This window comes from Chrysemys picta, chromosome 4 (assembly GCF_011386835.1).
Source record: "Chrysemys picta bellii isolate R12L10 chromosome 4, ASM1138683v2, whole genome shotgun sequence".
NCBI lineage: Eukaryota > Metazoa > Chordata > Testudines > Emydidae > Chrysemys > Chrysemys picta.
Genome location: NC_088794.1, coordinates 70,300,490 through 70,327,049, shown reverse-complemented (window position 1 = coordinate 70,327,049; position 26,560 = coordinate 70,300,490). Strand labels below are relative to the sequence as shown.

Genomic DNA, 26,560 nt, shown 5'->3' with positions numbered 1-26,560 from the left:
ATTTTGATTATTTGGTAATTGACTTTCCCTACCTGGAACACACTGTTTCATTTAGTACGGGTAATTTTAAAAGATCAAGGCAGTGCCTGCCACTGTTTACAGTGGACTTTGTTAGTGCTTATTGGAAATAAAGCCAGATGAATCAGAATTGCCACACCTGTCATGCCTGGGGTGTCATCTGAAGGTGACCACCTGATTTTCTCTCAATCTGTTGCACAAATTAGATCTAAATTTGGATTGTTTGCTTGCTTGCTTAAATTGTCATTAAATAATCCCACTGGCAGTTTAACCTGTTGCACTCTTGGGATTTGATTTAAACATGAAGTTACTGAGATCATCATCACTCACAGAAGTGAAAATGTACAAATGTATCTGAGTGATGCTGGTTAGGCTCTTTTCAGCACCATCCCAAGTCTTTTTCTTTCCAGGCTATTTGGTGTTTACATGTTGTAATATTTACTGCACTTCACTATCATCATCATTCCTCTCAAAATCCATCTCAGGGAGAGACCAATTTGGAAGCATCTGATGCATCTGATGACTGTGCAGATATTGACTGACTCCAAATGCCAAGAAAGGGCTAGATTGTCCCAGGCCCTTGTGCCAGTCCATGGCTGAGGGAAGGCAGATTAGGCCTTCCACCTCTCCTTTTACATCCCGTTCAAAGGCTACCAACAGTTGCAGTCTCTGCACTCAAGAGGTTTCAGGTATTGTTCCCTCCTACTGGCTTTAGAGGTGCACACCAAGCCAAGTGTGAGGGAGGGGCAAAAAGAAAGTATGGCAGTGCTTCTGTCGTGCCAGCCAGAACTGTCCAAATTTGCACCCTGCTGAGGGAATGTGCATGCTGACGGAAAAATCCCTGTGGAACTCGCTGAGGTTGTACGATTCCACATCACACTTCCCAGTGTGGTTTTGTGTAATTTGCACAATCTGGTCCCAAATGTTTAGTATGGAAACTAAAGAACCTATCTGCAGAATAAAGATGATAGTACATGTACCTTTCTTGCTAAACAGATGTTTATTATAAGGGAAAAGAGAAGTAGAAAGAAGCAATAATCCAGAGACTGATAAGATGCATACATTGATTTAGCTAAGTAAATGCTTTAAAATGTGTAAGAGATCAGTTGGGACAGATTCTATGCCCCATTCTGTTCTTTTTGGGCTGCTTAGATAGCACATAGAGAGCAGAGACTGGCATCATCCCCCAACCTGGGGATTCCTTCAATTCCCTGTGGGTTCAGAGGTAGCATAGATGCTCCTACACCACTCTCCCCACAGCTCATGACTCAGGGAATAAATGTGTGTGAGGAGAAGGCCTGGGTGTAGTCGGCTGTGCTCAGCTGGTAGATGGTCTCTTGGGGGCTGTTGTCAGCTGGCCAATATTAGAGCATTCCCAGCTGCTCTGTTCTGCACCTTGGGCCAGAGTTGTTATTGGCTCCTTGACAGCACTCTCCCGTGGGCCCTTTTTTCTGTGCATTCAGCAGAGACCCTGGTTCATTTTGCCTGTTACTAATAAGAAGAAAGGGCTGCCAGAGGAAGATGTAAACCTATTTGCTCAGGCTACCAAGACAATAGACTTTAGATTTTATTTTCTGTGTGTTTCAGTGTCTTCAGTGCAGCACATTATGTAGTAAATGCTGTGTGTTTGTTCTTCCAGTCTGAAGTGAGGCCAGTACTGAAGCAGGCTACATTCTGCTGTTTTGGGTCATAATTGGCTGGGTTTAAAAAACAACAAACAAATGGAACCATTTCGTGTATAAAAACTGTCCAGTGATTAGTGTATTGTTATTGTCTGTCTAATATATTGGCCATGCTACTATAATGCAAAATGACTTAAATAATTTCTTGACAATGAGGCTTATCTTTTATCAGTTAGCTTTGACAGTGGAGATATTTTATTTTTGATGCATATACTAAAACCAATTTTAGTGGACTATTAGGAATCCCCATAAAGATGTTCATATTTAGTTGATTCTATTGTGTCTACAGTCCACTAGAAAAGTCTCATTCCTGTAACTTGAATTCTTAATCTAGCTTGCTCAATCAGTTCAAGCACATGAGCTCTTAGCTCTTGGCTGTGGTCATTATTCAGGCTTTACTCATTTGAAACTCTCATTGATTTGGGACTCAATTATAAAGTTAACATTTGTTGACATACTTGTTTGGTACCTGTGTTGATGGAAATACAAAAAGATCAGATGACTTGCTTAAGGTTCACATGGAGTCAACTACTCTGAGTTAGCTTCTTGGGACATGTCTACACTGCATCTGTGGGCAAACCTCCCAGCCCAGGTTCCACAAACTTGTGCTTCGCAATAGTGCACTAAAAATAGCTATGTAGATGTTTGACTTGGGCTGGAGCTCAGGCTTTGAAGCCGGGTGGAGGGGGGGAAGCGGGCTTGAGAGCCCAAATCCCAACCCAAGCCCCAGTGTCAGAGCAATGTCTCCACATCCATTTTTAGAGTGTTAGCACAAGCCCTGCTAACACAAATCTGTGGACCTGGGCTGCAAGGCTCACTTCCACATATAGTGTAGACATGCCCTGGGTTCCTCTACTCTCTGTCCCTTTGTTTCACCAATGAATCTTACAGTTTCCTTCCCATAGGGGTTCTAGGAGCCTCAGTGAAAAATTTTGATTAAGGACTATAGTCTTGAACTCTTGGATTTTACAAATGTAGGGTTTCTCAGCACTGCTAGAGAGGTCTGAATCCAGCACTGCTGGAACCTATACTTTTCACCATCGCATCAAATAACAATATAAGAAAAGTCTTAACTATCTCTTGAAAAGAAAATAAGTAGATGAGAGAATGAATGGATGAACAAAATGCAGGTAGGTACAAGACAGGGAGGAGGCAGATCTATAATTCCATATGCTATCACCTTAAGAGTAAAGAGACCAAGTGGCGAAAGAGTGACAGTGGCAATACTCCCATTGTGCAGTGAAAACATGGTTATTACCTTCTACTGAACAATTAGGGTTATATTTCAGGAGAGTGGCTACTGTTTCTTAAATACAATCTACACAACTGTGAGCTAAGAAAGGGGATCTCTTTGTTGTGGAGATATGTAGGATGTGCCATTGGACTGTGGAACTGGGATCTGTTGCACAAAGCTGACCTAATCATGAGTGAAGTTTATGAATCTGGTATGCAAACTGATTGCAGAATGAAATGGAGCTATGCACCTGTGAAATCATTGCATATATGTAGTACTAGAGATATGTCTGATTTTCAGATGTGGCCTCCCACATTGAAGGCACAAACAAATGTATGCACATATCAAGTCACTTACATGTCTCGCTAACTGACTCTATGAAAATCAGGATTATGTAGTAATAATTTCACCCAGAAATATGTGTGCCTGAGAAAATTACAAGCTCAAAATTGAAGGCTGCATTGAGACTCTTTTACAAAACAGGCCTCCAGTGCCCACCTGCTTAAGGATCTTTGTAGAAAATAGCAGATTTGGTAAAAGGAGAATTAAAGGGAGTGGGGTTACTTCATTGATAAGTTCTCTTTCACCACAATTTTTACAGCATGATTTTTGTATCTCCTCTAAACAAGCCTGTATTTTTCTGCTGCATGTGATGCTAAAAATAGATACCTCAGTATACTTTAACATGTGGTATCATGCTCTCCATGACTGCTATATTGTCCAAAGAGAATACAATGGTCGTACGCTACTTTAAATTAAAGCTTAAATCTTTCTGGTGAAATCTTCTATGGAAGCTCATTGTAAACTGATACACATCTGAAACAAAATGACTTATATCAATAATGTGTTCTGTTTGCCACACTGTGTTTGAGGATGTCCTTCAATAACACAGCAATCCCATATATGTTGTTTGTAAGATGAGTACTTTCCTCATTGGCTAAACTTGCTCTGACCCAAATTGTCTTTAGCACAGAGAAAAGTGTAAAATGAATTGGCAATTAAAATCCCCATTGAAAAGCAGGTGGCTTTATTTTTTGAATATAGATAGTCTATAATTTATGACTTTAGGCTGCCCTACTGAAGTGATGATATCAGATTCACTGGGAATTTGGTGATGTTGAAATAGTAGGATTTATGCTGATAATTGCCTCTGGTTAAAAATGAAATTAATACAGGCATTTAAGTCAAATATGCAAATGCATAATGCAGCATGATGTTAAGGAAAATGAACCATTGCTGGTGGCGTTTGCAATCTAGATCCGAATTAAGGAAATATTACAGCCCAACTGTGGGACTACCTGTCCATGTTGCAGTTCAGGTGTACTTGCAGATAGCTGTAGACATAGGTACTGTCAGATAATTTTTTTTCTAATGTTTAATTTTTGTGTTGGACATCCCATTGCTTATATTGTTGTATTAGAAGCATGGATTCCCCCACCCCCACTTTTCTATTCAGCAGTTATTGTCTGAACTGTACCTGTATTTTGAATAGAGATGAAATTTAATGGGGTTTTTTTGGTTTGCTATCAAGGGGGTAGACAAGATGATCCATATGCTGATTATCATCTGTGATCATCGTATGAAACACTTAAAGTCAGATTCTGAGACCTTTGCTCATGTTGAATAGTACCTTACTCCTTGAGTGGTCCCACTGAACTCTAGGTGAGAGAGGATGGCAGAATTTGTGTGTTAGATAGTGTCTTGGCATGCCAACGCATATTTGGATGCCAACGCATATCTACTGTAGATGCCTTTTTACTTAATATTTAATGAAAAACAGATTAAATTATTGTGGATCCTATAAAAAATAGCTGCTATTGTGTACTCTTTCAGTATCTCCATGGTGGAATGCTGAACTACATGTTTTTAAATAGTACTTAGAAATGTAAGGGGATACCAGTCTATTAAGTTAGTGGGTATGTGCCTTCATAGGCCAGGAGAGCCATGAATTTGGCTCCTTAAATATTTCATTCTCATTGAAGAGCAAAGATCTTTACAACAAGCAAACCAACATGAAATGCTTTCAGTATATCGGAAGCAGGAAGCTTGCAAGAAAATCAGTGGGTCTGTTGGACCTCTAGTAAAATAAAGAATAATTAAAGGCTTAATAAAAAAGCTAAACAATTTCTTGTATCAGTCTCCACAGCAGAGGATTTTGGGAAGATACCTACTGCAGAGCTCCTCTTTTCAGGTAATAAAGATGAAATACTATCGTGAGGAGGTGCTGAAACAAACTGATAAATGAAAGATTAACAACTCCCCATGATTGGATGGTAAAGATTCAAGGGCAGCTGAGCTCCTAACAAAAAAAAATGCAGTCTGTCACTACATTCAGCTACTGTACTAGAAGATTGGAGGGTAGCAAATGTTGTGCATTTTTAAAAGGTGCTATGAATAATCCCAGGAATTACAGACCAGTGAACCTTACATCAGTGTGGATCAACTGATTTGAAATTATATTTAAAAATCGACTTAGAAAATGCCTAAATGATCGTGATGTGAAAGGGTCTAGCTAACATGGCTTCTGCAAAAGAAAATCATGGCTGTCTAATTTATTAGAGTTCAGTGACTGTACCAACAAAGTATTGGATCAGGAGAATCAGTTGGTACCATTTATTTGGTCTTTCAAAAAGCTTTTGAGAAGGTCCCTCACAAAAGGGACCTTGAAAAAAGTTGCCCAAACTCCATGACCCTTAAGCAAAAGATGGCATATTCACTAGTTTTACTAGTCTCTTTCTAGAGTGAACCATTTAGGGATGCCATGTGTTCGGGCTAACACTAAGCTGTACCATGCCAAATGGAGTACTTGGAGGCATTCTCTCTCAGGATGTATCCTGGAACAAATTTGTGCACGACCTTTCCATGCCCATTACTCCACTCTGTACCGGGGCAGTTACTCCTGAAAAACAAGGAGAAAAGGTAGGCTGATTGGGAAGGCAGCCACAGCTGGGACCGCGCCCAGTTAGGCCATAGCTGGCCCTATAAAAGGGCTGTGAGCCAGGAGCTGGGTCAGTCTCTCTCTAGCTTTGGAGAGAGATGGACCTAGCTGCCTGAAGAAGCAAAGGGTACTGTGGACAGAGCAGTGCTGGGGAAGGGGCAGGCTGAGCTGGGGAGCTCAGGCCTGGCGACCTCCCAGGCTGTGGCCTGACAGGAAGGCCTAGAGAGGTACTGGGCTGCAGGGAAAGGCAGCAGGTCCAAACCCCCCTTGCCAGTGATGAGTGGCCATTACACTGCAGTCTGCCCCAGTGAACAGGGGTGGTAGCCACTAAGGCGAGGTGAGCTTAGAGGGTTGGGGGTTCCCCTGGGAGGGGAGACCCAGAGAGTGGGGATACTGCTGGGGCAGAACCCCAGGGTAAGGGGCACCAGGGTCCAGGAGGGACATGGGGGCCTGAGGCAGGTGAGCCACTGGCCAGCAGAAGGCGCTCCGAGCTGGAATCAAGCTAATTCCCAGGACAACCAGCAGGAGGCGCCGCACCAGTGAGTCTCACTTTGCTACACACTCCTTTATGGGGTGTGCAGCTGCTGTGTTGCTGGTCAGTTATGTTGTCAGGTACATAGGAAATAGGAAGGGATTGATCCCTGTATTTCCCAGAGCATGGGGCTGCTGCACTTCTCTTTGACTCTTTTGCGGGCATGTGTCAAGGTTTGTAAAGCACTCTGTGTCCTCCTCCTTCCACTTTTCCTCAGCTTCACAGCTGTGCAAGGGCCAAGTATAATCTGGCCATTTAGTGCTTAAGGGCTAAATTATGTCTCCCCAGTTTGGATGTGCTAACTCTGTTAGAGGGCATGCCCAGACAGGGGGCAGCCATAACGTGGCTGGAAGATTGGAAAGCCTGGTGGTGGGGCTGCTAGCATTCACAGACGAAATGAAGTTGTCTGTGTTTGGAAATGATAGAACCATGCTGCTCCCTTCCAAACACTGTCATGTTCATTTCATGAGGAACCTAGGCTACACCAGTTGAACAGGTAAACAACCAGTGGGGCCCCTGGACAATCGAGACAAAAAAGGAGCACTTAAAGACGATAAAGTCATTGTGGAGAAACTAATTCTTTGCTTCAGTCTTCACGACTGAGGATGTTGGGGAGATTCCCAAACCTGAGCCGGCTTTTGTAGGTGACAAATCTGAGGAATTGTCACAGATTGAGGTGTCACTAGAGGAGGTTTTGGAATTAATTGATAAACTTAACAGTAACTAGTCACTGGGACCAGATGGTATTCACCCAAGAGTTCTGAAAGAACTCGCGTGTGAAATTGTGGAACTACTAACTATGCTTTGTAACCTGTCCTTTAAATCGGCTTCTGTACCCAATGACTGGAAGATAGCTAATGTAACACCAATATTTTAGTGGGATCTAGAGGTGATCCCAGCAATTACAGACCAGTAAGTCTAACGTCCGTACCAGGCAAATTAGTTGAAACAATAGTAAAGAATAAAATTGTCAGACACATAGAAGAACATAACTTGTTGGGCAAAAGTCAACATGGTTTCTGTAAAGGGAAATCATGTTTTACTAATCTATTAGAGTTCTTTAAAGGGGTCAACAAACATGTGGACAAGGGGGATCCAGTGAATATAGTGTACTTAGATTTCCAAAAAGCCTTTGACAAGGTCCATCACCAAAGGCTCTTACGTAAAGTAAGTTGTCATGGGATAAGAGGGAAGAGCCTTTCATGGATTGAGAACTGGTTAAAATATTGGGAACAAAGGGTAGGAATAAATGTTAAATTTTCAGAATGGAGAGGGGTAACTATTGGTGTTTCCCAAGGGTCTGTCCTAGGACCAATCCTATTCAACTTATTCATAAATGATCTTGAGAAAGGGACAAACAGGGAGGTGGAAAAGTTTTCCGATGATACAAAACTGCTCAAGATAGTCAAGATCAAAGCAGACTGTGAAGAAACTTAAAAAAAGATCTCACAAAACTAAGTGATTGGGCAACAAAATGGCAAATGAAATTTAATGTGGATAAATGTAAAGTCATGCACATTGAAAAAAATAACCCCAACTATACATACAATATATGATGGGGGCTCATTTAGCTACAACTAATCAGGAAAAAGATCTTGGAGTCGTCATGGATAGTTCTCTGAAGACGTCCACGCAGTGTGCAGCGGCTGTCAAAAAAGCAAACAGGATGTTAAGAATAATTAAAAAAGAAGGAATAGAGAAGAAGACGGAGAATATCTTATTGCCCTTATATAAATCCATGATACGCCCACATCTTGAATACTGCATACAGATGTGGTCTCCTCATCTCAAAAAAGATATACTGGCATTAGAAAAAGTTCAGAAAAGAGCAACTAAAATGATTAGGGGTTTGGAATGGGTCCCATATGAGGAGAGATTAAAGAGGCTAGGACTTTTCAGCTTGGAAAAGGGGGGAATATGATAGAGGTATATAAAATCATGAGTGGTGTGGAGAAAGTGAATAAGGAAAAGTTATTTACATGTTCCCATAATATAAGAACTAGGGGCCACTAAATGAAATTAATGGGCAACAGGTTTAAAACAAATAAAAGGAAGTTCTTCACACAGCGCACAGTCACCTGTGGAACTCCTTGCCTGAGGAGGTTGTGAAGGATAGGACTATAACAGTGTTTAAAAGAGAACCTCCATGAATTTATCTAGTTAAGTCCATTAATGGCTATTAGCCAGGATGGGTAAGGAATAGTGTCCCTAGCCTCTGTTTGTCAGAGGGTGGAGATGGATGGCAGGAGAGAGATCACTTGATCATTACCTGTTAGGTTCACTCCATCTGGGGCACCTGGCATTGGCCACTGTCGGTAGGCAGGATACTGGGCTGGATGGATCTTTGGTCTGACCCAGTATGGCCGTTCTTATGTAGGTATAGCCATATGGAACCCCTCTCTGCACTACCCATAGTGCTCAGAAATCAATGGTTTCATCATAGGCACTTCTAGGTGTAGTTTGTTTATTGACCGATAAATTATAGTCATGGAAAATATCAAAAGCATTTTTGCAAAGGAGCCGTGTGTTTAGAAAGAGACAGTTGGAAAAACAAATAGCAAAAAGTCTGAACTCAAATCAAAGCCCTTTATTCCTCTAAATGTTCTTATAGCACCTAGCCCAAGAAATCAGGTTGTGTGCAGTAAACTTTGTTGGGGAAGAAGCCATGGGATTGACTTCCTGCTACAGGCTTTCCATGCATGTATTCTCTTCTCAGAGGTTCTCAGTCACTGGATCTGCTGAGTTATCCTGTTCACCCTAACCCACCACAACCCCTTCCAAGGCTCCCCAGCATGGCTACTTCTTCCATAGTCCCTCTGTACAGTTTCACTTTGGGTCTTAAGGAGAACATCAGATATCAGACTTTTCAAGTTGCTAAATTAGATATTCCTTTTCAAAGGGTGACTATATTGGTGAATGTATTTTAAGGGTCCCAATCACTAACTGAACATACCAGAGAAGCATACAGTGCTGCAAGGCACTTGACAAATACTATCTAATTGGAGCAAATGCATATGTAATTAGGATTTTACAAGAGATATCTATCTATGAAGCTTTCTTGTAATGGTGTGCAAAGTGCAGGAAAGGCGTTTGCTACATTGCTCACTATGTCTAACACCATGATGAATCAAGCTGTAAAATCTGTGCATTCATTGTACTTAGGTTTAAAAAATCACCTGCATCGGGCTCAGTGGACTAATGAAAACATTGTGCATCCTATGGTAATTTCTGCTTGTTATTTAGCCAGTCCTTTATCTAGTCCCGTATCTTTCTTTGGACATTGCTGCTTTTTGCCTGGGTTCTGCATGAGAGGCTGGTGTGTGAGGAAGCAGACAAGTAGCTTAGCAGCAACAAAACTCACTTGCTGAGGCTGAGTGGGGACTCAGGGACTCTCGGGTCTGGATTCCCCCCAAGCAGGATGTCACAGGGAGGCACAGCCCTTCTGAGAGGCGAGGAAGCAATTGATGGATTGCATCAAAAAAGATGGGAAACAGGACTTTAGTGCCTCCTTGAACAGATGAAGAAGATGGTTGCTTGAACGGTGACCTGACACCAGATGGTGGGATAAGTGAAAGAAGAGGAAGAAGGCAAATTCTTTATGTTCAGTATTACACCAATGCATTTATGTAGAGGAAATATATAATCAGAAATTTTGGTAACAGAAAAACAGGCAAACCCCCTTCACACTTTCTAAAACTTTTTATGCATAATATGAAACCATTTTTGTTGGCATGAACCTATTTGGTACGCCTGTTCTGCTGCTGTAGTATAAGGTTCATCCTACTGCTCCTATAGTTCCAGTGGAATCTTACTGGATAACTACAGCATTGCAAGTGTGGTGAAGTGCCAACTATGCAGAGTCAATAGGCTCATGTTCATTAGACGTAGAAAAGAACTATGAATCCGTCTCCCCACAAGTGTAGGATATAGGATCGGATTCAGATTGAGCCCGTTGAAGTCAATGAGAATCTTTGCATTGATTTCAGTGGGCTTTGGATCAAGCCCATAATCTCCAGAGAGAGAGGAAATAACAGATATTTAAGCTGATACTATGTTTGATATTGGACAACTAACAAGCATAAAAGCAGTCGTGGTCTTCATGTTATCTTAGCCAGTTGCCTTGTGTTTGATATAGCTCAAATGTAACAAAAATTACTTTACCTCAAGGCAGTAAGCATCAAAGATATTTCAAACTTCTTATAATGTTCAGATGAAAATCTGTCCAACCCTTAAGCTTTGCTGGAATAGAGAGCTCCCTAAGTACAGCAATCATTTCTCCCTTTGAAAAGGAGCATCTAATTTAGCAACTTGAGCAGTCTGATATCTGGTATTCTTTACTATTTAAGCAGCGTAACATCTGACTTAGTAGATATTTCATTCTGAAAGGACTAAGTGGATCACACGTTTCAGAGTCAAACATAAACGATGGGCTTTTTATGTGAAAGACTGAAATCTCCTTTCTTATTTGAACTTCCTGATGAGCCATTTTCTATATGCTAGCAGCCTCGTGTTTTCCACTTTGGAAATTACACTCATCTATCTTTCGAATGAAGCATAAAACAAAAGGCCTAAATGCTTGTGGTCATTAAAGATCCAGTGGAACCTGGATCCAATTCCAGCTTGGGTAATTACATTTTACGTTCCTTAGTGGTTTCAGTCAGTTACTCACTTGCCCTTCTGAAATTGTTGTGTTGTGTGGCTGGCACAATAATGACCGCTATGGTTTTACCTCAGAGGTGGCTGCATTTTACAATAGTTTAAATAAAGAGTAATTCCATTGAGCTACATGTTCAAGATTCTTCAAAATCTAAATCACTATGATTACTAGCAGAGGTAGTTGGATACTGAGGGGGAAATCATGAATATTTCACAAATACTAGGATTTTGGTAAAATTCAACCATATTTGAACCCATAAATATTCATGAATTCATGAAGTGTCAGAACTGATCTAGAAGATTCAATCAAATTGAGTATGTCTATGTCCACTGTGTGGATTCTACCCACTAATGACATGAATGACCAATTCTGAAGCTCAAATTCCAGGGACCAAGGTTATATACTTTGCAAAGAATCCATAGGCTGTCATGTGTTCTCTTGTGATATTTGTTGAATCTTTTCAAATACCAAATAGATTTTTAAATATGAGGACAGGTTTGCTTTGCGAAGCCAAGACTGCTGGGGAAAATATAGTAGTCATAATAGTAGATGGTTATTTGTTTGGCCAGATGTAATTATCATTGCGTTTCCTGAAGAAATGCCACTGGACATTTTTCTTTTTACTAAAAAAAAGAATGTTCCATAATTTGGGTCAGAGCTCTACAGAAATTAATTATGTTTAGCAAAGCCCTCCACTCAGTGACTCCCTAAAACAGATGCCCAGTGCACCTAGTGTTGCTTCCTTAGCTATAGAGACACTACTAGTCAGTCCAAAACAAAAAGTATCTCTGCATGCCTACCAGAGCCTTGTATGCTGAGTCTTTTACAACTCAAATGGATGGTAAGCCCTTTGTTTTTACAACATCTTTGCTCCCAAAAGTCTATTGAGAAAATAGATAAGACTTATATAGCGGCTTCTTTCTCCATTTTCCAATTCTACTGCTTGTTTTCCTTTAAAATATTCTGCTTCCCACTCATTTTCCACTCAAAATCTCTCATCTGCTTTGGTTAAACGTGTGTGTGAAATATAGACATACAACCCATACCTGAGAAACTCTCTTCCATTTTCTGATCTAGATTCTTGACTGTCTGACTTTTTGCTAGTGAGCTCACAGCTGAGGCAGTTTGTGATATTTGTGGGTTGATGGCAATAACAACCCTCTCAGTGATCCCATTAATCATTGCTAGGCTAGTGAGTCAGACACAGTGTGGTGGTGCCTACCTGTTCGTATGGCCTTCCATTTCAGATGAATACGTGAGTCATGTGTCTCTTTTTGTAGATAATTTCTGGGGGAAGTTTAAATGATTTTTCTCTTCTATCTTTTCTCAGCAGGCTTCACTAGATATATTCATCCTCAAGTCAGATGAAGGAAAATTAACAATAAAGCCAGATAGTAACACGGGATATAGCAGGTGTGGCCACACTGCAGCTTATGAGCCACACGCAGCTCTTTTGCAGTTAAAGTGCGGCTCACGGAGCCCTCCCCACCCATTCTTCACCTACCAGATTGGGTGGGGGGTTGGAGCTCGGGGCTTCTGCCCTGCGGAGAGGTGGTGGGACCATGGGGCTTTCTGCCCTGTGGGGTTGAGGGGGAGGGTGTCTCAGGGCTTTAGCCCTGTGCCCTGGTAGCCACCATCCCGCAGAGCAGGTTGTGCATGTCTTGCGGCTCTCAAACTTCTGAAGGTTATCATATGCGGCTCGGTGGGTCAGTAAGTTTGGCCAACACTGGTATATATACTTTTACCTCTAGATCACTGAGGAAATAGAAGCTGATCATTAGTGACTAAAAGCTGTTATCATCTAATGATTGTTTGATGCCTTGTTTGAATGAGTCGTTTGTTTTTCAGCTCCCACCGTGGTGGGTGATTTATAAACATGTAAAGAATCAAATACAAAGTTACACAAAACAGGTGAAGTCCAATAAATCACCAGCCCTGCTTCTTCAAAACGACATCTGCAGCTATCGAGGCCTTATGCTGTCATCTTAATATGTACAGTTAGATTGCTGCCTGTGAAATGAAATTGCTGCTTGGCTTGGCTTGAAAGCCAAGTCCACTTTTTACAACCACCACAATAAAATGGCCCTCAATTAGCATCCTTGTTAGTAGTCTCCATAGTGAGCTGAATGGCCACAGGAAATAAATTGCTGTTTCTCCAATTGAGGGGGTACCTTCAAGACAGGACTAAAAGACCCATTGACAGGGCTATATAATGGTGGTGCTCTTTTCTTTGCTGCAGTTGTCCTAGGTTAAAACAGAAGACCTTAGTCTTTAATACATTTAATTTGACACTTTTCATGAACGCTAAATGCAATTTAGACCAAATATATAATATAGGATGTTCACCTTCTTAGATTTCAGTTTACAGTCTTTTCACTCTTCATTACATTGCCAGATATTCGCTGCCCCATTTAAAGGACAGACGAGGTTTATAAGTCCAATTGAGAGATAAAAATGGGAAGGAATTATAAAAAGGGCTTTGTGTTTATCAAATCTAAAAATGACCAATTTCATAAGCTGGCCATAGTATCAATAACACATTTCATAATTTGCCAGAGTACAGAGGACAATATTTTTGAACCATTGAAAAAAGGACAAACAAACCAGGAATAAGTTGTCCCTAATGACCTTTTTTTTCTCTTAAAGTTTATGATCCTCCTGTACAAATCATATTCTAATTCCATTGAAATGCTGCACCATATCTGAACCTTAATGTAACATACAAAATATCTTACCTATGAAGAGATAAAAGTTGATAGGTTTTGTGGTTTCTACGACAGTTTGACAGCATTTCATTCAGAATAATAAAATCATAAAGAATCACAAAAGTGTAGGACTGGAAGGGACTTCAGTAGGTCATCTAGTCCAATCCCCTGTACTCAAGGGAGGACTATGTAATAACTAGACCATTACTGACAGGTGTTTTGTCTAACCTGTTCTTAAATACTGCCAATAATGGAGATTCCACAAGCAATTTGTTCCAATTTGTACCCTGAAAATTAAGAAGTTTTTCATAATGCCCAATTTAAACCTCCCTTGCTGCAATTTAAGCCCACTGCTTATTGTCCTATCCTCAGAGGTTAATGAGAACAACTTTTCAGCCTCCTCCTTGTAACAATCTTTTATGTACTTGATAACTGTTATGTCCCCCCTCAGTCTTCTCTTCTACAGACTAAATAAACCCAGTTTTTCCCCTCTTTTCTCAGAAGTCATGTTTTCTAGACCTTTAATCATTTTTGTTGCTCTCCTCTGGACTTTCTCTAGTTTGTCCACATCTTTCCTGAAATGTAGCTCCCAGAACTGGACACAATACTCCAGTTGAGACCTTATCAGCATGGAGTAGAGTAGAAGAATTACTTCTGTGTCTTGCTTGCAACACTCTTGCTAGTACATCCTAAAATGATGCTCGCTTTTTTTTTTTTTTTGGCAACAGTTACACTCTTGACTCATATTTAGCTTGTGATCCACCATAACCTCCAGATCCCTTTCCATAGTGCTCCTTCCTAGACAATCATTTTTTATTTTGTATGTGTGTAATTGATTTTTCCTTCCAAGTGGAGTATTTTGCATTTGTTCTTATTGAATTTCATCCTATTTACTTCAGAGCATTTCCCCTGTTTGTCCAGATCACTGTGAATTTTAATCCTATCCTCCAAAGCACTTGCAATCCCTCCCAGCTTTGTACTGTCTGAAGACTTTATAACTATACTGTCTATGCCTTATCTAAATAATTTATGCAGCTATTGAACACAATTTGACGTAGAACCGATCCCTGCAGGACCCCACTGGATACGCTCTTCCAGTTTTGACTGTGAACCCTTGATAACTACTCTCTGGGAACGGTTTTCCAACCAGTTATGTATGCACTTTATAGTAACTCCATCTATATGCCTGGATGCTTTGTATCCTTTACATAGCAAACTTTCAGATCAGGTCACAGTTTTGTCATTTCTGTTGTCCCCAAGAATTATGCTAAGGTTCTAGCTATCTCAGCAGATTGTTGCAAGTTTCCGGGTTCCCCAGGATGCTATTGTTTGATTCAGAAAGTTCAGATTGACCAAAATATATTCCAAGCACTTGCTGAAATTATGAAGAATTGAATAGCTTAATTCAAAGCTCTGAAGATCTACAATGGATGAGTTTTACCATCTTCAGCAGTCTAATGACACTTAATAGAAATTGATTTGAAGAGTTCAAGGGATAATTAAACTACTCAGGGTGGGGGGAAATAGACATGACCATATAGTTACAACTTTGACATCAATTAAGTCCCAAAAAAGAGTAAATTTAAATAATGCGTGGTTGGAGGGCCTGACTAAACTTCACAAAGGCAAAGAAATTTAGAGTTAAGACCGCAATTTCCATTTCTGTCTCCTGTCACTTATTGTATATAAGTATCAGATTGCACATTATTAATAATATATGGAGATATACCTATCTCATAGAACTTGAAGGGACCCTGAAAGGTCATTGAGTCCAGTCCCCTACCTTCACTAGCAGGACCAAGTACTGATTTTGCCCCTGATCCCTAAGTGGCCCCCTCAAGGATTGAACTCACAACCCTGGGTTTAGGAGGCCAATGCTCAAACCACTGAGCTCTCCTTCCCGTGCATGTGCACGCGCATGTGCATGCACTGTTTGCAAGCTGCTCCAATACTAGGTACCATGTTGCAAGTAAAATCATAGTGGTTAATTAGCTCAAAACATTTTTCATTTATTTCAAGTCTAGAAGCATAATCTCTTTGAGTATTTTTGCAAGGTGTTTAACTCACTTTTTTTTTACAGTAGAAAAAAGTGGGGGGGAGGCAAAAACACATGGAAGTCTCTGAAATCTGGCAAAGAATTAGCAGAGGAGATGATTTTATATAGCACTTTGCATTCTTTATAGCTGTACAATCTGTCTTAAAAACCTACTTAGACACTATAAATAGGGACTGTAGAAACAGTGTGTGCTTGGTAAATAAATTCTAACAGTATGCTAGACACTTTTAAAAATTGGATTTTAAATTTAGACTGGCTATTCATTAGTGTGTTGCTTGATTCTTTGGCACAATATTTTGTAACCTATTTTGATCCAGAGCACAGAACCGTTGTTGATTATACTGTACTAATTATACAACTCCATAGGAGTGCATGGAACTTTACAGACAATTAAAGATGTTGTTTTCTCTCTGAACAGCCATTATTGTTCATGAATCTGGATGTTTATGAATCCGGTACCTGAGCAATAGTGCGTCAATTTTAAGATGTCTACCTTTTTTAAAAAATCCCTCTGATGTCATCCCTAAGCCACAATATGCGTTCCCTCAGTCTTTAGGCAGCTCTCCATTGGCCACTATGAGAACTGCTCCAGCTTACTCCGGCTGTCTGTGACCCCAAATGGCAGTTACAATACTTGAGCATCAGTGTAGTGCTAAACAAACATCCCAGACCAAACTGCTGTCGTCTTGTATCATCCAGTTCACAGGCTGTAGGGTAAGGAGGTAGCATAGCTCTGCTCATGGAGTAGCTGGTTAAGCTGGCTTTAAAGACAAGTGTCAAACTGCAGCCCAGGATTTAGCCTCAAGTTTTTAAAGCCCAGGTTCTAACTCCTGACAAGAGATGTTTAGTTTGGAAACACACGGTTATTACTGTGCTAGCAGGGACTGAGCTACAGTTAAGACAGTTTACTTATACTAGAGCCAAAATCACAAGCACTGCATTTGTGTGTGTTTGGGTTTTGCAGCTCTGCATAAGACTGGAGTTAAGACTGCAGAATTTGGCTGTATATGTTGACTCCAGCATTTATGACTTCCCACCATTCTTTTTTCTTGTCTTTTTTTTTTCAGCACAAAACACCCTGGTTGTAATTAGCTTTCCACTATTTTCAAAAGTGAATTTAAAAATCTAATATATTCTAAATAAATTCTGTCCAAATATCCTTTCAGGACTAAATTAGGGATAAAGGTAGGGTTGCATATTTGAACTTAGATGGCAAAACAGTTTTTGGTTTACAGTGAATTGTACATTGCTAACTGTTAAGCATGGTTTATAATCTCTGTATAAGCTTGCTTTATTCATTGAAATTTTATTGGGATTATTGCAAACAGCATACAATATAGGTCATTCTGCTGATTTATTTTTCTTACAGTTTGGTCACAAACATGTGACATTGGAAAGAAAAATGTCATAGATTCATATAGCGAGAATCTGGTGCCTGGCTGAACTGAGAGACATAAAGCATGGAAGGGAGTGAAAAAGTGGCATAAAACCTGAATGCTACTCTGATTTATACTGGCTGACAATGGCTCCCCGGGCTGAATCAGCAGACAGAAGTAGGTGGGGCGTAAAGAAACCCGTGTCATACCCTCTTTCACCTGGCCATGGTCTCTACATTGGTGGCAGAGGGGTGCCCAGGCTTGCATAGGGCCCTCTATGATGTCTTTGTGCCATTTGACATTTCCCTGCTCTGATGCAATTCTCCGATAGCTAATTTAGCCAGCTTTACAAGCAGAACCCACTGCTAGAGTAATGCAAAGCCATCACATGACACCCTCATTATCTGTATCATCCCCTTCTAGTGCAGTATTGTTCCCTACAGGTCATGTTAGTATGAAATTCCTTTTGTAGTACTGTATGCATGGCTAAATACGTACACTGTACCGATTCAGGTAGTGGAAATATATGCTTTTTTTTTTCTCTGTAGCTCGGGAGCGTGCCTGAAGGGCTTGATAAACAGCAATTTAGTGGTGAAAAGAATAGCATTTTTAAAATGATTTATTTCAAATCTGGCTTCAGGCTATCATCCATCTGTGTTTTCACATATTGTAATAGCTATGTAATATGTTTAAGAATTATCAAATGAATATTATTGCATAGATGTCTCAGGTGGACTAAACGAATCACAATCTGTGCTTTCATATTGTAATGCAGAATCCAGTATACAAGGTAACACATTCATTAATATTTTAAAATATTTGAGTAGATGTAATTATTTGTGTTGGCAGGGAGATTTAAAAGTGAGAAATTGTCTCCTGAAGTGGAGTTATCCTAAATGCTCCTTAGCTATGAATACATTATATATCTGTGACTTCATATACAACTTTTCCATCCTGCAATCTTCATTTAATACAACTTAATTAAAAATTTTCCATAGTTTTCTGCTTTATCCATAGCCTCTCAGTAAAATGTTGTGTTTAACACAAATTTACATTACTGAACATGAGTAGGACATCACTCATTTTAGTCCCAACGTTACCTACACATTTGGTATCGTCTCATTTTTGTTTTTAAAATTACTTATATCTGAAATAAAGACTAATGAAAATGAGGTTATAGAAAGAGTTAATACTAAAGAAACAGTTTTCAACCTTTTTTCATTTGTGGACCCCTAAAAAATTTCAAATGGAGGTGCGTACCCCTTTGGAAAAAGGAATGAATCCTAACAGCATTTTCTGTTTCCTGCATGAAAAACATTTGTGTGCCCTTCATTTTGGGTATTTGTCAGATGGCGTGTCCTACATTTGGTCCTTGACAGACTGAGAGGTATGTTGCTGAAGATAGTTCACAACTGAACTCCAAGTTTTGGGAGGAAAGCCAAAGGTAAAAATACCCCTAACTAAATCTTTGGTGCTGGTGTGTGTGCGCTCTGGGGGATGCTGCTGCTCCCTGGGTGGGGGTGGCCCAGGGCCCTGCTGCCACCCCTCCAGCCTGGGGGGCAGCCTGGAGCCCTGCTGCTCCTCTGGGGCGGGGGCGGACTGGGACCGTGCCGCTGCTCCTCTGCCCGGGACTAGTTGCCTGGGACCACCAGAGCAGCAGACGGTGTGACTGGCTCCAGGGCTGCCCCAGCTGCTCGGGCAGCCATGAGGTCATCCACACCAGCTGCTGCAGCTGTGGAAATCACGGAGGTCCCAGAAAGTCACAGAATCCAGGACTTCTGTGACCTCCGTGAAAGATTCGCAGCCTTATCCATAATGCATGCAGGTGCTGGGTGAATGTACATTTCTGAAAGCTCACCTACAGGATTCCTGTTGTTTCAGTCTTCAGACCCTCCTGACTTTCTTTCATGCTGAATTTTGTAGTGGTTACTTGTGTCCGCTAGGGGTTAGGATAAGACTTGCCCATACATTTCCCATTATGACCTACTTGGATTAGGATTTGAATCTAGGGCTCCAGAGAGGGAAAGCAGAGGATTTTTAAGCAGCTGGCTGGCAAACAGGTCCATTTGGTGCACGGACATAGCATTTTTCAAAAACTGTCTGTTCAACCAGAAAAGAAGAAAAAGCTTTTGGCATTACTTATGGACCTGTATAAACACACACATTTTCAGTTTTGTGATAGGTAAATTTCTTCATTGGAGAGAAGTTCTCTGAAGATTAGTATGAGATGTAGGTGCATAATAATAGACTGAGGAAAATAAAATACATTACTTGAAACCTACTCATTATTGTGAGAAGCTGATAGTTTGCTCATTGTATTGAAGTGGGGTACAGGATGACGAATAAGGTGCAACATAACATATGAAGTGCTGTACTGGATCAGACCAGTGGTCCATTTAATCTAGTGTCCCATCCCTGGTGTTGATCAGAGATGCTTTGTAGGCAGTTATGGAATAACCTGCAAGCAGGGAAGTTTTTTCCTAAGGCCCATTAATAAAGGTTGGCTTACACTCTCAAGCATGATAGTTTACAGCCTTACCAACTCTTAGGTTTTATTTTAATCCTTGCTATTGCAACTCTGAATGTTCTCATTATTCATATAAAAGTCCAACTCTTTTTTTTATTATTTTTATTTTTATTTTTTTGAATCCTGCTAAGCTCTTGACCTCAGTGTTGTTTTGTGACAACAGAGGTTAGAGCCCTTGTTTTTTTTTTTCAAGGCGGTATGGAAATTAGGGAATAATGAAAGAAAATGTGAATTTCTCCAGCAAGATGGTTTAAAAGAGGTAAGAACATGTCAAAGGTGGCAGTAAGGGTCAATGCTGAAAGAAATTGGTTGAAACCTTATTGTTTTCTTTAACAAACAGTGTAGCAACTACTCCTCAAAAATCTTTTACTGTGTCTGACACAGAGGAAATGCAAAATGTAGAACTGTCATACCAACAAAGGCTGCTGTTATTTCACAGAGGTCATGGAAGTTATGGATTCTGTGGCTTTCTGTGACCTCCATGACTTCCGCAGAGGGTGGTGTGGTTGACTTCAGGACCACCTGAGCAGCCGGCCCCATGGCCAGCTACACCAGCCACTGCTGGAGTGAATTAGGGCGAGTTGTTCCGGCGGTCCCCCGGGCTAGCTACACTGGCTGCTGCTCTGGAGGTCTGGGGCCAGCTGGCTCCAAGGACCATTTGAGCAGTGGCCAGTGTGCCCAAGCAGCAGTCCAGGGGCCTGCCCCAGAGATAGTTTCACCACCCACTGCTTGTGTGACCCCAGGCAGCTGGCTCCAGGGACTGCTGGAACAGCAGCTGGAATGGCTGGCTCCAGGGGGTGCCCAAGCAGCGGTCCTGGGGTTGCCCTCGGGACCGCCCAAGCAGCAGCAGTCCTGGGGTGGCTGGAGCAGCGGCCCGGGGCGCCTGGAAGCCATCCAGAGAGTGGTCCCCAGGAGCAGCAGCCAGGACACAGTCAACCCCCGGGTGATGTCGTGGTGGGCGTGTACTATAGACCACCGGATCAGGAGGATGAGGTAGACGAGGCTTTCTTCAGACATTTAACTGAAGTTTCCAGAACACAGGCCCTGATTCTAATGGGGGACTTCAATCACCCTGACATCTTCTGGGAGAGCAATAAAGCAGTGCACAGACAATCCAGGAAGTTTTTGGAGAGTGTTGGGGACAACTTCCTGGTGCAACTACTGGAAGAACCAACCAGGGGCCGTTTTCCTCTTGACCTGCTGCTTACAAACAGGGAAGAATTGGTAGGGGAAGTAGAAGTGGGTGGAACCTGGGCAGCAGTGACCATGAGATGGTTGAGTTCAGGATCCTCATAAAAGGAAGAAAGGAGAGTAGTAAAATACGGACCCTGGACTTCAGAAAAGCAGACTTTGACTCCCTTAGGGAACTGATGGGCAGGATCCCCTGGGAGGCTAATATGAGAGGGAAAGGAGTCCAGGAGAGCTGGCTGTATTTTAAAGAAGCCTTATTGAGGGTACAGGAACAAACCATCCCCATGAGTACAAAGAATAGCAAATATGACAGGCGACTAGCTTGGCTTAACAGTGAAATCTTCGGTGAGCTTAAACACAAAAAAGAAGTTTACAAGAAGTGGAAACTTGGACAGATGACTAGAGAGGAGTATAAAAATATTGCTCGAGCATGCAGGGGTGTAATCAGGAAGGCCAAAACACAACTGGAGTTGCAGCTAGCAAGGGATGTGAAGGGTAACAAGAAGGGTTTTCTACAGGTATGTTAGCAACAAGAAAAGGGTCAGGGAAAGCGTGGGGGAGGCATTAAGGCACTCCCTTAACGAATGTGGGAGGCAACCTAGTGACAGATGATGTGGAAAAAGCTGAAGTACTCAATGCTTTTTTTGCCTCGGCCTTCACAGACAAGGTCAGCTCCCAGACTGCTGTCCTGGGCCACACAGTGATGAGAGAAGAGGTTAAGGACTATTTAGAAAAGCTGGACATGCACAACTCCATGGGTCCAGATCTAATGCATCCGAGGGTGCTGAGGGAATTGGCTGATGGGATTGCAGAGCCATTGACCATTATCTTTTAAAACTCATGGTGATCGGGGGAGGTCCCGGACAATTGGAAGAAGGCAAATATAGTGCTCATCTTTAAAAATGGGAAGAAGGAGAACCCAGTGAACTACAGACCCGTCAGCCTCACCTCAGTCCCTGGAAAAGTCATGGAGCAGGTCCTCAAGGAGCCCATTTTGAAGCACTTGGAGGAGAGGAAGGTGATCGGGAACAGTCAACATGGATTCACCAAGGACAAGTCATGCCTGACCAATCTGATTGCCTTCTATGATGAGATAACTGGCTCTGTGGATATGGGGAAAGCGGTGGATGTGATATATCTTGACTTTAGCAAAGCTTTTGATACGGTCTCCCACAGTATTCTTGCCAGCAAATTAAAGTAGTATGGATTGGATGAATGGACTATAAGTTGGATAGAAAGCTGGCTAGATTGTCGGGCTCAATGGGTAGTGATCAACGGCTCAATGTCTAGTTGGCAGTCGGTATCAAGCAGAGTGCACCGGGGTTGGCCCACATCTGGAGTTTTGTTCAACATCTTTATTAATGATCTGGACGATGGGATAGATTGAACCCTCAGCAAATTCGCTGATGACACTAAGCTGCAGGGAGAGGTAGATATGCTGGAGGATAGGGATAGGCTCCAGAGTGACCTAGGCAAATTGGAGGATTGGGCCAAAAGAAATCTGACGAGGTTCAACAAGGACAAGCGCGGAGTTCTGCACTTAGGATGGAAGAATCTCATGAACTGCTACAGGCTGGGAACTGACTGGCTAAGCAGCAGTTCTGCAGAAAAGGACCTGGGAATTACAGTGGATGAGAAGCTGGATATGAGTCAACAGTGTGCCCTTGTTGCCAAAAAAGCTAACATTATTGGGCTGCATTAGTAGGAGCTTGCCAGCAGATAGAGGGGAATAATCACTTCCCTCGATTCGACACTGGTGAGACCACATCTGGAGTATTGTGTCCAGTTTTGGGCCCCCCACTACAGAAAGGATATGGACAAATTCGAAAGAGTCCAGTGGAGGGCAGCTAAAATGATCATGGGGTTGGGGCACATGACTTACAAGGAGAGGCTGAGGGAACTGGGCTTGTTTAGTCTGCCGAAGAGAAGAGTGATGGGGGATTTGATATCAGCCTTCAACTACCTGGATTTCGGCTGTTCTCAGTGGTGGCAGATGACAGAAAAAGGAGCAATGATCTCAAGTTGCAGTGGGGGAGGTCTAGGTTGGATATTAGGAAATACTATTTCACTAGGAGGGTGGTGAAGCACTGGAATGCGTTACCTAGGGAGGTGGTGGAATCTCCTTCCTTGGAGGTTTTTAAGGCCCGGCTTGACAAAGCCCTGGCTGGGATGATTTAGTTTGTGTTCGTCCTGCTTTGAGCAGGGGATTGGACTAGATGACCTCCTGAGGTCTCTTCCAACCCTAATCTTATATGATTCTAACCATTAGCACTGGAGCAGGGACCTCCCCCAGCAGGTGCCCCTTGGAGCTGCGGGGCCCCAGAAGTAGAAATTTAGTCAAGGACTAGTCACAGGCCATGAATTTTTATTTATTGTTTGTAACCTGACTATGACTTTTACCAAGAAGACTCAATCTTAGCCTTAGTCATACCTCGTGTGTGATATCTCTGTTTCTGACATCCAATTAAACTCTAATTCATACATTTGGCTGTTTTATTGATGTTGGGGGAACAGGATTGAGGGTTGAATAATATAGTAAAGTAAAGCAACTCTGATGTGAGCAACTTGTAGACTATACTTGCTCTTGCTTCTCTTCTGCCTTCTGCTTTTCTCTATGGGTGTCAAATAAAGAGCAGTCCCACAACTAAAATGAGCCTTTGTTGTTTGCCTTTCTGATAGGAAGGTCTCTAAATCTCCTAAATCTGCTCCCTGCAAATTGGTTGTGAATATAGGATTATACAAGGCACACCTCGAAGCAGAACATCTCAGGTCTCATGGCACTCAGCGTCTCTAAGAAAATGTGTTCTACTTGCCACTTCAAAATCTGAGAGGTGCTTTGCTATTGTTTTTAGAAGTTATTCTTTTTGCTGTGAAGTTGGAATCTGGCTCTTCACAGTATTGAAGAGAACATAATATTCTGCCTGCTTTACCCTTATGCAAGCTGTTGTCATGGTGTGATAAGAATGACTTTCCCAGTGCAGGCAAAAGAGAGAGTCTTTTTCCTGGTTTAGAAAAGAGGATTGAATTTGTCCGCATGTAGCTAATAACATGAGGCAGTTTGGTAGGTTTTAATACTTTATGATTGACAGGTTTCTACTCTCTCACTATCTGCATGGGTCTGGATTAAAACTGCCATGAATGATGACTCTCATTGATCTATACTTCCTTTGTTTTTTGGGGGGGTTTGTTGCGTGTGCGTGTTTCTTGGTTAGTTGGGGCATTCAAGCTGTTACTGATTCTCTTTATCATTTCCTATGACCTGTACTGTACTTAATCTCTGTAGCTGAAAAGAGTAATCTTTTTGGCATTTGTTTTCACCTTAAAGAATGAAAGGGGGGTAGAGTGGGAAAAGGAAGTGGCACATTAGCTTTCAGGTTTTGAAACTTTAAACAGGAGGCAGAACTAGAGGCTTATGATTGTTTCAGATCTGTATAATGTTCAAGGAATGCTATGTTCACTCAGCAGTTACTAATTAGGTATGATCTACCATGTATTTTGTGTCTCTGTGCTCCTTAAAATTCAGTAAGCATTCCATCTCTGGAAGGGCGAAAGAGGCTGCTTTGTAAAGGCAGCTTTTGGTGCTCTGTGTCTAAAAGAAATTATGGTTCTTTTGGGTTTGAGGTACATATTTTTGGTCTTGCATAGCTGTCCTGCTGCTCAAACACACTGGGGAAAAAAATGCATTTCTCCTGTAAGAGAATAAAACCCAGAGTTAGTCTTCTCAAAGCCTGTTTTGATCCTAGGCTGAAAACAAAATTCTGTTTCCCTGCCCATGTTGGCTGTTGATCTTTCTTCACATGGTCTGAGAGCATGATATGGAGAAAAAATGAGTGAGGGAGGCAGTGATGTCAAGGAGATTTGTTATGACCAAAATCTTTAATATAAAACTTGAGTGCTGCTAACCTTCAGATAAATCCACTTCCTTGATAAGTAGCTCTATACATGAATTCGCTTCTTCTCAAGGAGCACAGTCGTGTATATGGCTAGAGAGTTATTATATTATAGAATCATAGGACTGGAAGGGACCTCAAGAGGTCATCTAGTCTAATCCCCCGCACTCATGGCAGGATTAAGTATGATCTAGCATTATCATGAATTAGCCATTTTTAGGAAGAAAACATCTGAGCTAAATCACACATTTAAACCTGACTTTTGTTGAAGATGTTGACCACAGTGGACATAATTAAATAATAAACATTTACTAACATTTGCCACACAACATATCAGGTATCTGTGCTGATTAGATCTATCACTTGCTTTTGAGGCATAACCTCAAACCTAATGTCCTATAACCACTTTTATTCAGTATGTTTGAGGCTGTGAGGAGATACCAGTTGTTCACTATGCTATCGCATATTTCTGTTCATCCAGCACAGTGTGTGTGGTTTAATATCTACCTGGAGTCTGCATGAGATTAGGGCATAGAGAGCAAATTGGTTTAGAGTTAATCCTGAGAAGACTCAAGATTTTTGCAGTGAATTGGGAGAAGCATCTGAAATCAGCTGGTGGAAATAATATATTTCTGGTTCTGCCATTGGCCTGCCAGGTGACGTTGGGTAAGTCACTTTACCTCCCTGTGCCTCGGTTTCCTCGTCTGTAAAATGGGGTTAATGATCCTGCCCATGTTTTCATTACCTTCCAGGTTGGGTTAGTGCAATATGCTATATGGATTGCTACACCTAAAAACCATTCAGAAACTTCAGCTAGTGCAGAATAGATCAGCCACTTACTTACCAGAGCTTCTCACATGTTACCTCTTGTGTCTGTGTCCCCAAGACTGCATGCATTTCCAGTTCATTTCAGATTGCAGTTCAAGCTGTTGGGTTTGATCTTTACCACACAAGCTGACAGTGCCCAAACAAGTTTGTCCCTGGAACTTAGAGTATTCTAGGTGGAGAGCATACTTGCTGAGCATGTTGCAAAGGTTATCTATTTTTCCAGACATTCTCTAAGGTAGCAGGTTGAGTGGAAGTGAAAAGGTTGGGATGGATTTTTATTGTGACCATATTTATTTCAAATATTTGTTTTTAAAATGGGTCTCAAACTCTGGATTGGTACTTTTAAAAAACTGAAATAAATGAAATCTGAGATCACTGATGCTGCCTATTCTTCTTAGTACAGGTGAATACAACTGTATGGTAACTGTTGGTAAGCACTGATATTTTAATTGAGACCATTTTATTTAATATGTCTCAATTTTCAACCACATATTGTTCCCTGGGACTTGTATCCTACATTTTTCTGAGCTCAGGATATTGGGTGAGATCTTCTGCTATAGCCAAAGTGCCAAATAGGCCAGACATTACTTGGGGCTGATTTGTGAAAAGCTCATCTTTGCAGTCCCAAGGTCCTGCTACTGCACTGTGCAGGGCCCCTGACCTTACTCTGAATTAGGGCAGCCTATGCACTTCTGAAACTTAGCCCCAGGGTAGAAAATGCCGCCAAAGACCATTCACGTGTATAAGTAGAATGGGATCTGGCCATTAATTCATGGAAAAACAGAGTCCTTTCATATAAACACATTTCTGATAAAATGCTTCACAATTATAAGGCAATGATTATCTTCCTTTGCTCAAAAGAAAAACCTCAAAAATGTATTCACTTTTATGGGGTTTATGAGTTATTAGTCTTTCATGTTCCTGAA

General features: G+C 41.5%; 1 protein-coding gene across 10 annotated transcripts in view; it reads left to right on the top strand.

Annotated features, from left to right (window-relative positions):
• Window positions 1-26,560, top strand: part of NELL1 (neural EGFL like 1) — a 435,745-nt gene that overhangs the window by 326,955 nt on the left and 82,230 nt on the right. The window lies entirely within an intron of this gene.